The sequence below is a fragment of the Cervus elaphus genome, chromosome 12 (genome assembly GCF_910594005.1).
Source record: "Cervus elaphus chromosome 12, mCerEla1.1, whole genome shotgun sequence".
NCBI lineage: Eukaryota > Metazoa > Chordata > Mammalia > Artiodactyla > Cervidae > Cervus > Cervus elaphus.
Genome location: NC_057826.1, coordinates 11,451,719 through 11,464,526, shown reverse-complemented (window position 1 = coordinate 11,464,526; position 12,808 = coordinate 11,451,719). Strand labels below are relative to the sequence as shown.

At 39.7% G+C, this 12,808-nt stretch overlaps 1 long non-coding RNA gene across 1 annotated transcript; it reads left to right on the top strand.

Moving 5' to 3' along the window:
* Positions 1–257: 257 nt before the first annotated feature.
* LOC122705544 lies at positions 258–9,979 on the top strand. Its single transcript, XR_006344129.1, has 3 exons — positions 258–454; positions 1,161–1,227; positions 9,625–9,979. It is a non-coding gene; the product is annotated as an uncharacterized LOC122705544 (long non-coding RNA).
* The last annotated feature ends 2,829 nt before the right edge of the window (positions 9,980–12,808 follow it).

Below are 12,808 nucleotides of genomic sequence, written 5' to 3'. Positions count from 1 at the left end.
TCAGCAATTGCACTTGAAAACATAGTTACTTTCTTTGTAGTCATACCTCTTTGACTCAATGCAGTCATACTTTGAAAACTGATCTTTTCCGTAGCTATGCTGAGTTTGCATGTAATTGGACATATCTAAACATTCGTATTTTTCTTACATGCCATGGGAAAGTGGCAACATCCTTTCTTTGTGGTTTTGGTTAGCATTTACACACCCTTCCCAAAACACCACCAGAGAATGTTGTTTCACTGATGGGAATGCAATGATATGCTTCACATATGACGCCCTCTACTAAGGATGCCACCCAAGAAGATCAGATAGTCTACTGTGGGAGCAGAGTAAGTCATTTTCAGTATGAAATTACAGCCACTGTCTGGATTCAACTCCCTTCAAACACAGTGTGTGATGATTCATCCTTTTCTACTCCTAAGGAAGTTCTGTCTGATATGCAATGGGCTGAACGGTAAGAAAGTGTGATATGTATTCATATACGGTATTTGTTTTCTTCTTTCTGACTTAACTCACTCTGTATGATGGACTCTAGGTCCATCCATGTCTCTGCAAAAGGCACAGTTCCATTCCTTTTTATGGCTAAGTAATATTCCATTGTATATATGTACCACATCCTCTATCCTTTCCTCTGCTGATGGATATTTAGGTTGCTTCCATGTCCTAGCTATTGTAAATAGTGCTGCAATGAACACTATTGCATGTATCTTTTGGAATTATCATTTTCTCTGGCTTTGATTTCATGTATATGAGGTACCCATAATAGCCAAATTCATACAGTCAGAAAGTATATTGGTGAATTCCAGGGCCTGGTGGGGGGAGTGGGAATGTGAAGTTCGTGTTTAATAGGGACTTAGTTACAGGTTAGGAAGGAGAAAAATTTGAGAGCTGAACGATGGTGAGAATTGCACAATAATGTAAATGCACTTAGTGCCAATGTACTGTACAGTTAAATATGGTTCAAATAATATGGTTTATATTATGTGACCACAATTTTACCACAATTGAAAAAACATTTTAAAAAAAGGAATGGTACGTAGATGGACGATTACTCAGCCTGGACTCGGTAATGGTTTTAGTGCATGTTCCAACCCGTTTCCCACCCAATGTTTCAAATTCACATGACTGCCTCTCATTTTTCACATGTATGTTTTTTTCAGTCCCTGCCTTGTATCCAAAGACACGTGAAAGGAGGTGTGTTTCAGGGAACTCCACACAGGATTAAAGGTAAGAGATGTTGGATGAGTCCCAGTGAGCATTACATACACACAATTCATTGAGCTCCTGCATGTAAAGTGATAAGTACATTGCAATCTGATGTTTCATGCTTTTTAATCCTTGAAACAACCTTATAAAATAGACTCTTCTCCTCATTTTACATATTTGGAAACTATGGCACAGAAACACCCAAGTTCTTGTGGCTGCAATACATGGAATAAGCTGGGATTTTAAGAAGAGTCTGTTGGGTCTCTAGAGAAATTGATTAACCTTTCTGTGTTTCAGGAACAAAATTCTGAAATATTCTAGAGTTTATAGCTATTCATCCCTCCAAAGCCCCATTTAATTCAGGTCAATTAAGCAAGGCCTCTACTGCATTTGGTTTTGTATCTAAATGCTCTTTAGCTTTCCTGAAAAAATCCAACAATAAGCCTCCAAAGATGTGGCTACAGACAAAGGTTGAAATTAAGTTTATTACATACTAAGGATGTGACTCCAATAGGGTTTTTCCAGAAACAAAGGGGGCAGAGATGTAGCAGAGGTTACACTGAAAAAAGACGTATGTCACAAGATGAAAACACATAAGTCTGAAATAGTGACTGAAATCTCAGACACTGTAGATTACCACGATAGTATCTTTGCAGACTTTATGAAAATATGAAGTACATGTAAAATTGTAGTCATCCATCCTTATCTCCTCTTTCTGTATTAGTATTTTGTAACTTTCCTTCTTCCCAGATTATTACCAAGACATGGGGTTTCAACAATGTATCTCTTATATAAGCATTTGCATTAAAAGCGGGCCATGTGATAAGGCAATTCTGAAACAAAGGAATGTATTCTAGCAGTAAGACTTTAGACATCTGGCTGGCTTGTTAGGGGAAAGGAATTTCCCAGGGCCCTACAAATTACTATTTACTCAGACAGTGACGGAGACCCAAGATGACTAGACTTCCTATGTTCTCTTTTCCCAAAAAACTGTCCTTAAGAAAGTTTTTGACACACAGAAAGTTATCAGCTGCTGTATCTTCATCTCCAGTCTTCAAACTCCTCTGAGTTCCTGCTTTGCATCCTTAATTTTTCATTACAAGTCTTACCTCAATATTACAGAGACGTCTTAAATCCATGCACACCACTGAATGCATTGTTTCTGTCCCTGGACCTGACCCTCTTCTTGTTTCTCATTTTCTGACTATGCCACACAAGATGTACCTAGAGTCTGTCAAAGAGAGGGAAGTAAGTCAGAAATAGAAAGAAAAAAAAAGTATCATATATGAACACATATATGTGTAATCTAGAAATATGGTGCAGATGAACTTCTATCCAAGGAAGGAATAGAGACCCAGACATAGAGAATGGACATGTATACACAGGAGGGGAAGGGGAGGAAGAGACAAATTGGGAAATGGGGACTGATGTATATACACTACCATGTGTAAAATAGATAGCTAGGGGGAAAGATTGAGGGCAGGAGGAGAAGGGGACGACAGAGGATGAGATGGTTGGATGGCATCACCGACTCGATGGACATGGGTTTGGGTGGACTCCGGGAGTTGGTGATGGACAGGGAGGCCTGGCATGCTGTGGTTCATGGGGTCGCAAAGAGTCGGACATGACTGAGCGACTGAACTGAGCTGAACTGGACTGAAGTGGGAGCCTGCTGCATAGCACACGGAGGTCAGCTCACTGCTCCGTGATGACCTAGAGGAGTGGGATGGGGCTGGGGCTGCAGGGAGGCTCAAGAGATAGGGGATATATGTAAATATAGAGTTGCATCACTTCATTGTGTAGCAGAAACTAACACAACATTGTAAAACAAGTATTGTCCAGTAAGTTAAAAAAACAAAGTACAAAAAAGAGTCTTCAACTCTTCTCGTACCCTTAGAAGATTCAAACTGAGGTTTGAAGTTCTATTCCTGAAGCATAGACTGTACACCAGCATACAAACTTCATTGTCAAGCCTCTGACTGAAGTCTTTGTCATCTCTGGCGTGGGCTTCCCTAGTGGCTCAGCGGTAAAGAATCCACCTGCCAATGCAGGAGATATGGGTTATATCCCTGGATTGAGAAGATCCCCTGGAGAAGGAAATGGCAAACCACTCTAATATTTTCTTGCTAGGAAATCCCCTGTGAAGAGGAGCCTGGAAGGCTGCAGTCTGTGGGGTAGCAAAGGAGTCAGACACAACTTAGCACGTGAGCAACAACAACATCTCTTGCTTGGATGTCTTAAAAGCCTCCTCTGTGATGTGCTCCAAAAGTTGCTCTCCTTCATAGCATATCCTACCTTGCTACTAGAAATACAGGTGACCTTTGAACAACACAGGGTTAAATGTGTTGACCATCTTCGCAGCTGAAAAGCTGCATATAATATTTATACATCGGCTCTCCGTGTACGTGGTTCTTGTTCTTCCACATCCACATTTCTACACTCCCGGATTCAGCTAAGGCAAATTGTGTCACTGTAGTATTTACTGTTGAAAAAATCTGTGTATAAGTGGACCCACACAGCTCAAATATGTACTGTTCAAGGGTCAAGTGTACTTATGTAATAGAACAGATCATATTTAATCTTCTGCTTGAAAATATTTGTTCTATAGGCCACATCCGAGTTCAAACTCCTTCCTGTGAGTCAAAGCTGTTTAAAATCTACCTTCATTTACTTCTTTGTTTCAAATGGTCACACATTCTTTACTGTCTCAATAGCCTACAAAACTGAAATGTGAAAAACTCGAAGTTTTCTTTCTTTCCTGTGATCAAAAAATGGTCTTCAGTGACCATTTCCATGCTGTACTAATTCTTAAAATTTCAGAGTAAATTCACTTATTTCTACATTTTTCCCTATTCTTGTCCAGTAACTTCCTAGTCTCCTCCATATTAAACCTTAATTGGGATTTTCCCCCTCTTCAGTCCCTTCCAAGTGTTCTATGCTTCTTCCTCTTCTTGGCCCTGATTCTGAGGCTCTGGGTGGTTCATTGCTCCCTTTTTTTTACTACAGAATAAGCAGCACACTTTCTGGTCTCAGTGATCTCGCTAGCATCTGTAACTAAGGCCCTCATCCTGTTTCCAAGCTTAGATAACACCCAGTGCTGTTTGGCATGTGGCACCTGATCCATCTGACGCTTCTCCATTGACTGCGATGCAGCTTTCTGCCATCTACATTCTAAGAAAGATGCAGCTACACCCTTGTTCACTCCATGCAGATGATCCAGGCCTTCACTTTATCTTTTGATTGGGATTTTAGCTTTCCCTCTCACCTAATACTTAGGTTTTATTCATGGCCTCAGAAGACATGGAATATTCCCCAAGGCATTTTGGGACCATGGGAAATTGAGAAAGGAGTGTGACAGTGAGATATCAATGTCATCACATTTTCTACTCTTCATATGTGGGACTCGAGGGAGCTGCTGCATTTTCAAGAACCTACAGACAGGAAGTAGGTGGCAAATCTTCACAAATCTAGAATCTCAATCTTATAGGAAAGTTTACTCCAGGGAAGGGCACAGAGAATAAGGTCCCATCATGAACTGTCATCTCTCCAGACTGTTTCTCTTTTCAGATCGGAATCTTCTCATAGAAATAACAACATGAGAAAAGCACAGAAAAAAAAAAAAAAAGTCCCATCTTTTTTTAATCTCCTTATTGAATGTGTGCCACATTGAGAAGATTAGAAGGAAAAATCTAGCATCTTTTATTTAAGATCCTTATATTTTAAGATCTCTTTTATTTAAGATCTCAAAACAAAGCCAAAAGCCACTATAGAAGGAAGTGAAATAATATTTACATAAATGAAAGAATATGCCAATTTTCGAGATTGGAAAATATCTAGTAGTGAAATTCTTTCACCTGTGTTAAGATTATTTGTCTTACATAAAAAAAACAAATAGAGCATGTTGGCAATTTACTTGGCTTGAATTAACAGCGATATGTTTGTATGATATTATTAAGATAAAGTTGGTGCTTCCCCAGTGGTTCAGCAGTAAAGAATCCACCAGCAATGCAGGAGACAGAGGAGACAAGGATTTGATCCCTGGGTTGGGAAAATTCCCTGGAGGAGAAAATGGCAGCCCACTCCAGTGTTCTTGTTTGGGAAATCCCATGGACAGAGAAGCCTGATGGGCTACAGTCCATGGGGTCTCAAAGAGTTGGATATGACTGAGAACAAGCTTGAGCATTATGATCAAGTATTCTGTGGCCATTTTCCACTTAAAATTTTCCCATTTAGAAGAATCCATAAAAAAAACAACACACAACTAATATTTAAAATGAAGCTTCTTTTTATGAGACCAAAAATAACCATTTGATTGTATAATCTTCAAAGTGTTTAATTTATATTAAAACTAACTCCAGAGGCTCTGAAACCTTAAAAGGAAGATCATTTATCTTGACTATTTGATTTTCATATAAATATTACAATTAGCTGATTAACTTATAAAAAAGAATTCTGATATTTTTATTGACATTGCCTTTATTTATAGATCAATTTAAGGAAAATGGACATATTCACAGTATTGAATCTTCAATAATGTTTAGTGAAAGAAGCCAAACAGGAGTTCATAATATATGACCCATTTATATCAAGTTTAAAAATAGAATATAAGTTGATTTACCACATCTTAAGCACACCAAGTACTTTCATGCTTCTAAGCTTTGCACATACTGTCTTATTCCTCTGTTTCATGACAGTCCACTCATCTTTCAAGGCCCATGATAAATGTCACTTCCTTCGTAGAGTAAAGAACCAGATAGCCGTTAACAGCCTCTGAGGTTAATTGGTTGCATCAGAGGCTCCAAATCTTCATAGATTCCTAGGTGTTCATACTTTGCCAGGTAACCTTGTAATGTTTTGTCTGACTCCGAATCTGGCCCTAAAATCTGCCTAAGCCAATGAGATGTTAGAAGACCTGAATTGAAAAGAGGCTTGAAAAGCACCTACATAATTGGCCTTCTTCCCTCTTGACCTTTGACATTGACATAAGAGCATTTGGCTAATCTGCTGCAAGAAGAAAGCCAGATAGATCAGAGCCAAGTAGCCTAGTTGTCCCAGATGAGGCCTGCTCAGATCATCCATCTGCCAGCAGACATTCAGCCTTTTGTGAATGAGCCCAGCCAAGATCAGCAGAGACATCTAGAAGAACTGCAGCTGACTGCAGATGAAAGAGCCAGCTTAGCTGAGATTATCAGTTTACTCCAGATCAGCAGAACCCTGCAGACTCATGAACTAAGTGATCGCTCGTTATTGTATACTAAAGAATTTTTTGGCAATAGACTATTAATATAACTTAGAACTTGTTCTGTCTAGTAAGAATTGAAATACCATAAATAAAATTTGATTTGTTGGGTCTTCATGCATTGCTCTTTTAAAATGTGAAAGCCCATTGGTTGCATCACACAGGGTCTCAGGAAAAAAAAAATTGGCACAGTAAAATTAGGCTAATTTCATGATAGTTTAGTAAGGAAACTATTTATAAGGGGACAGGCTGAGGGTTTTTTTAAGATTTAAAAATTTTTTAAGATTTTCTTTGATGTGGACAGTTTTTAAAGTCTTCATTAAATTTGTTGCAATATTATTTCTGTTTTTATGTTTCAGTTTTTTTGGCCATGAGGCATGTGAGATTTTACCTCCCTGACCAGGGATCAGACCTGCACCTCCTGCATTGGAAGGTGAGGTCTTAACCACTGGACCACTAAGGAAGTCTCAGGCAGAATATTTTTTAAAATACAAGAGATAATGAAGTATCCCAAGACAATTACTATCCCTTGATCCAAAGGATTTAGGAGAGAGGGAGAGCAATCATTAGACCCTAGAAAGTAAAAGTTGTGTGGAAAGGGGACCTTGAGAGGAGTTGTGACTTTTCATTGAAAGGGGACAGCAAGTGGCCTGTGGCCCCTGCAGAGGGGTAGCAGGTGACTTAATATCTTGGCTTCATTTTTATCTCTTCTTCCTGTCTTTTGCCAGGGACTGCTGTTGGCCAAACCAAACCTAAAGCCAAGAGGCTAGAGAGCTCTTTGATATAATTAACATATGGTATGGTCTGGGCAGAGAAAATGGTAAAGAATAGTTATGAGAAAATGTGCAGGGGCAAGCAGAAAATCTCCAGCAAAAATTGTTATATATGTATATTCAGCTGTCTGTATGAATCTGTCAATCCCTTCTTGGGAGACTATTTTCATATTGGGAGGGATATTGACAGACTTTGTTGTTGTTCAGTCACCCTGTCATGTCTGGCTCTTTGAGACCCCAGGTTACCCTGTCCCTCACCATCTCGCAGAGTTTGCCCAAGTTCATGTTCATTGCATCAGTGATGCCATCCATCCATCTCATCTTTTGATGCGTCTTCTCCTTCTGCTCTCAATCTTTCCCACATCAGGGACTTTCCCAATGAGTCGTCTGTTCGCATCAGTTGACCAAAATACTAGAGCTTCAGCTTCTACATCCGTACTTTTAGTGAATATTCAAAGTTGATCTCCCTTAAGATTGACTGATTTGATCTCCTTTCTTCCCAAGGGACTTTCAGGAGTCTCCTCCAGCACCACAGTTTGAGGGCATCAATTCTTTGGCATTCTGCCCTTTTTATGGTCCAGCTCTCACAACCGTACCTGACCACTGGGAAGACAATAACCTTGAATGATCGGCAGAATGTCTCTGCTTTTCAACACACTGTCTAGGTTTGTCATTGCTTTCCTACCAAGAAGCAATTGTCTTCTGATTTCATGGCTGCAGTATCCACCCACAGTGATTTTGGAGCCCAAGAAGAGGATATCTGTCACCACTTCCACCTTTTACCCTTCAATTTGCCATGCAGTAATGTAGCCAGAAGCCATGATCTTAGTTTTTTTAAAAATATTTAGTCTTAAACCAATTCTTTCATTCTCCTTCTTCACCCTCATCAAGAGGCCCTTTATTTCCTCTTTGTTTTCTGCCATTAGAGTGGTATCATCCACATATCCAAGGTTGTTGATGTTTCTCCCCCCATCTTGATTCCAGCTTGTAACTCATCCAGCCTGGCTTTTCTCATGATTTGCTCAGCATATAGGTTAAACAAACAGGGTGACAGCAGACAGCCCCGTCATACTCCTTTCTTGATCTTGAACCAATCAGTTGTTCCATACAGGGTTTTAAATGTTGCTTCTTGACCTGCATACAGATTTCTCAGGAGACAGGTAAGATGGTCTTGATATTCCCATCTCTTTAAGAGCTTCCCACAATTTGTCATGATCCATACAGTCAAAAGCTTTAGTATAGTCAATGAAACAGAGATAGATGTTTTTCTGAAATTCTCTTGCTTTCTCTATAATCCAGTGAATGTCGGCAATTTGATCTCTAGTTCCTCTTCTTTATAAACCCAGCTTGGACATCTGGAAGTTCTTGGTTTGCATAATGCTGAAGCCCTAACATGGAAGATTTTAAGCATGAAATCAAATCTTGTATGAATTCAAAGTAGAGGTAATGAATAGTTTCAAGGCTCTAGATCTAGTTAACAACGTGCCTGAAAAACAACGGACAGAGGTCCATAATATTGTACAGGAGGTGGCAAACAAAACCATCCCAAAGAAAAAGAAAAGCAAGAAGACAAAGCAGTTACCTGAGGAGGCTTTACAAATAGCAGAAGAATGAAGAGAAGTGAAAAGTAATGGAGAAAGGGAAAAACACATCCAATTAGAGGCAGAGTTCCAAAGAATAGCTAGAAGAGACAAGAAGGCCTTCTTCAGTGAACAATGGTTAATAATTAGAAGAAAACAACAAAAAGGGAAAGACTAGAGATCCCCTCAGGGAAACTGGAAATATCAAGGGAGTATCCTGCCCAAAGATGGACACAATAATGGGTAAAAATGGTAGAGATCCAGTAGATGCTGAAGGGATTAAGATGAGATGGAAAGAATACACGAAAGGACTGTACAAAAATTATCGTAATGAACTGGATTACTATGATGGTGTGTTTAGTCACCCAGAACCAGACATTCTGGAGTGTGAAGTCAAATGGGCCTTAAGAAACACTGCTGTTAATAAAGCTGGTGGATGCAATGAAATTCCAGCAGAACTATTCAGATCCCTAAAAGATGATGCCATCAAAGTTTTGTATTCATTATGTCAGCAAATCTAGAAGACCCAGCATTGGCCACAGGACTGGAATAGGTCAATCCTCATCCCAATTCCCAAGAAGGGTAGTACCAAAAATGTGCTAACTATTGGAAAATTGCATTCATCTCCCATGCTAGTAAGGTCATGCTTAAAATCATCACCAGAATTAGGCACCATAAATAGGGAAGAGTAAGGTCTGTAGAAGCAAAGGGGAGTATGTTTACATTTTTCCCATTTCACAGTGCACTTGAGAATGGCCCTTCCTAGAATATTCTACCCACTCAGTGAGTAGCAAATAAGTAATTGCTAAATTTACTTTGTCCATAGGTTTGCAAAGAGTTGGATACAACTGTGTGTTTTATATTATGACTTCCCAGAAGGCACTAGTGGTAAAGAATCTGCCTGCCAATGCAGAAGACATAAGAGATGCGGGTTCAATCCCTGGCTCGAGAAGATCCCCTGGAGGAGGAAATGGCAACCCACTCCCCTATTCTTGCCTGGAAAATCCCATGGACAAAGGAGCTTGTTGGGCTACAGTCCATTGGGTCACAAAGAGGAGGACACAACTGAGCACACACACACGCACACACAAACTGACTTCATCTGAACTAACGTGGAAAATCTAACACATGTACACATGTACATATTTTTGGTCTTCTGGTACCATAGTCTTCACTTACGTTTATTTTGCTTTGCCAGTGAAAATAGTATTAAAGATACAGTAAAATATTATCCTCTGTTGTATTGTTATTCCATAGTGTAATTTTTCTATTTCTCTATCTACTTTGAGGCAAGAGTTATAAGAAGACGAATATTTCTCTTGTGATATATATTTCTGTTTATTAAAAGAGGGATGCTTGAATGGCAGGACCCTGTGCTGTAGGAGACAATTAGCAAGCAAGGGAGAAGAAAGCTTTCATTAGTAGACCTTTTGGAGGATAATCATTATTCTGAGATTGATCTCAGCAAAGATTAACAGATGCAGATCAAATTGCTTCTGGAATATACTCTTGTTTTGCTTTTAGTCCTCAACTTAATTTGAAAAGATAATTGAGGCAAGTTAATTTGGCAGAAAACATCATGAAAGCATAAAGGCACTAATCTTAAAAAAAGACCTGGGTTCAAATTCAGGCTATGCTGTGTTACCTCAGGCTAGCGCCAATAAAGTGAAGACAGTCCTGCCTAGCATCACAAGGCTGTTATCAATGTTAGGTGAACCACAGTCTTACCCAAGGAGGGATCTTTGATATCCCTCTTATCACATAGCCAAAACAGTCTGCATGTCCAGGCTCAGTAGAAGAAATCAAAGGAATGTAATAGAATCTAGGTATAAACTATCACACTAAACACTTTCTAGGAAGAGGTTGCCCCTATCCTGTCTCAAATGCTAGCGCAGGACTATATTCATCACCAGTTAGCCTGCCTTAGTCCATTTGGGCTGCTTTTATATAATGCCATAGATTGAGTGGCTTTTAAACAACAAACATTCATTTCTCACAGGTCTGTATTCAAGGAAGTCAAAGATCTAGGTGTTGGCAGATTTGGTTCCTGGTAAGGGCCCACTTCCTGGATCCTGGGTCATAGATGTCTGCCTTTTAACACCATAACATCTCACAGCAGAAGAGGTCTCTTTTATAAGACCATTAATCCCATTCATGAGGAGGGTATGGCAACCCACTCCAGTATTCTTGCCTGGACAGAGGAGCCTGGAGGGCTACAGTCCATGGGGTCGCAAAGAGTCAGACACAACTGAGCAACTAATCACAGCACAGCACAATCCCATTCATGAGAACTCCACCCTTATAATTCAATCACCTCCTAAAGTCTCCACCTCAAAATACCATCCTGTTGGGGATTAAGCTTCAACATATGAACTCAAACATTCAGTTTACAGCATAAACTTTTATTCACTGGTGCCCAAGAGTCAAAACTATGGATCCAGGTATCCCTAAAATAAGTGCTGGATTGCAACCAAGATTAATTCTGTACCTACACATCCAGTCTCTGAACCTGAATAAACTTTCTTAATTAAAATTTTCTCCCCCTCATCATCTCTCTGAATCCTTGACAATGTTTATAAGCAAACACAAACATGGTAAGCCCATAGTCATTGAATAAATATTATTTGGATGCTGTTGAATGACGTGTTCAATGAAAAATTTGACTAGTGGTTGGGTTCATCTCTTCCTACAACCTGCTTTGAGTCATCTTTGGTTTGCTATCCCATTCTTTCAGTGTGATTGTGTATTTGACAGTGATATTATGGCTAATGGAACAGAGGTGACAGTTAAGAAGCTTGTTCATAAATTCTTCATCCTTATTTGAGGTGTGTGTGAAGTTATTGTCAGGAGCAGTGTTAAGTGGCAGCCAGCGTGTTGCCTGTCACAAGCAAAGGCCTGTGATTCTGGCCTTAGAGCTCTGTGTTGAACTTCTGAGGATGTTGAGCCATTTGGGGAAAAGGTCTAGTATAACTAAGCTTTTCCTCTGAAATGATTCTGCAAAATCAATTGAGTTCTTAACCATGGTGTATGTGAGTGCATACACCATTGAATGCGAAAGATAGTGAAGGTGAAAGTCGTTCAGTCGTGTCCAACTTTTGTGACCCCATGGACTGTATAGTCCATGGAATTCTCCAGGCCAGAATACTGGAGTGGGTAGTCTTTCTTTCTCCAGGGGATCTTCCCAATCCAGGGATCGAACCCGGGTCTCCCGCACTGCAGGCAGATTCTTTACCAGCTGAGCCACAGGGGAAGGCCAAGTATACTGGAGTGGGTAGCCTATCCCTTCTCCAGTGGATCTTCCTGACCCAGGAATTGAACACGGGTCTCCTGCATCACAGGCAGATTCTTTACCAACTGAGCCATCAGGAAAAAGCCCACTTGAATGTGAGTGGTGTACTTCTGTGAATGTATATGTTTGTATATTGACCCTTTGTAATACAGAGTCAAGTTCTTCTCAGTCTGCCCTTTCCCACACACATTTACAGAATCTTTTTAATGTAAGAAATAATTTGGAAATTGATTTGAGCCCATGTTTCACCCAAGGAAAGACTATGCAAATCTGTGGCTCCTCACAGTTATCCCACCACAAAGAGATAATGCAAAAGCTGGGAGACAGCTGCCTATTTCAGTGGTTTCTGTGTAAGTTATTAAGGCTCTTTATACTTAATGTCAGACTTCTGTTCATTGTAATTTCCCATCAACTGTAAAGCACATCATTTATAAAATTGACGGTTTTGGGGGGAAAGGTAGATAACTTCTCTTAATTTTATTAACAAAAAGTTTTAAGTGCAACCTATTTCTTAAAATATTGAAATGTGGAAAACACAGGTTTTAATGTTGTGACAAGGTTCTACATTTCACCCTGTTTATTTAACTTCTATGCAGAGTACGTCATGGAAATGCTGAGCTGGATGACTCACAAGCTGGAATCAAGATTGCTGGGAGTAATATCAACAACCTTAGATATGCAGATGATACCATTCTAATGGCAAAAAGTGAAGAGGAACTAA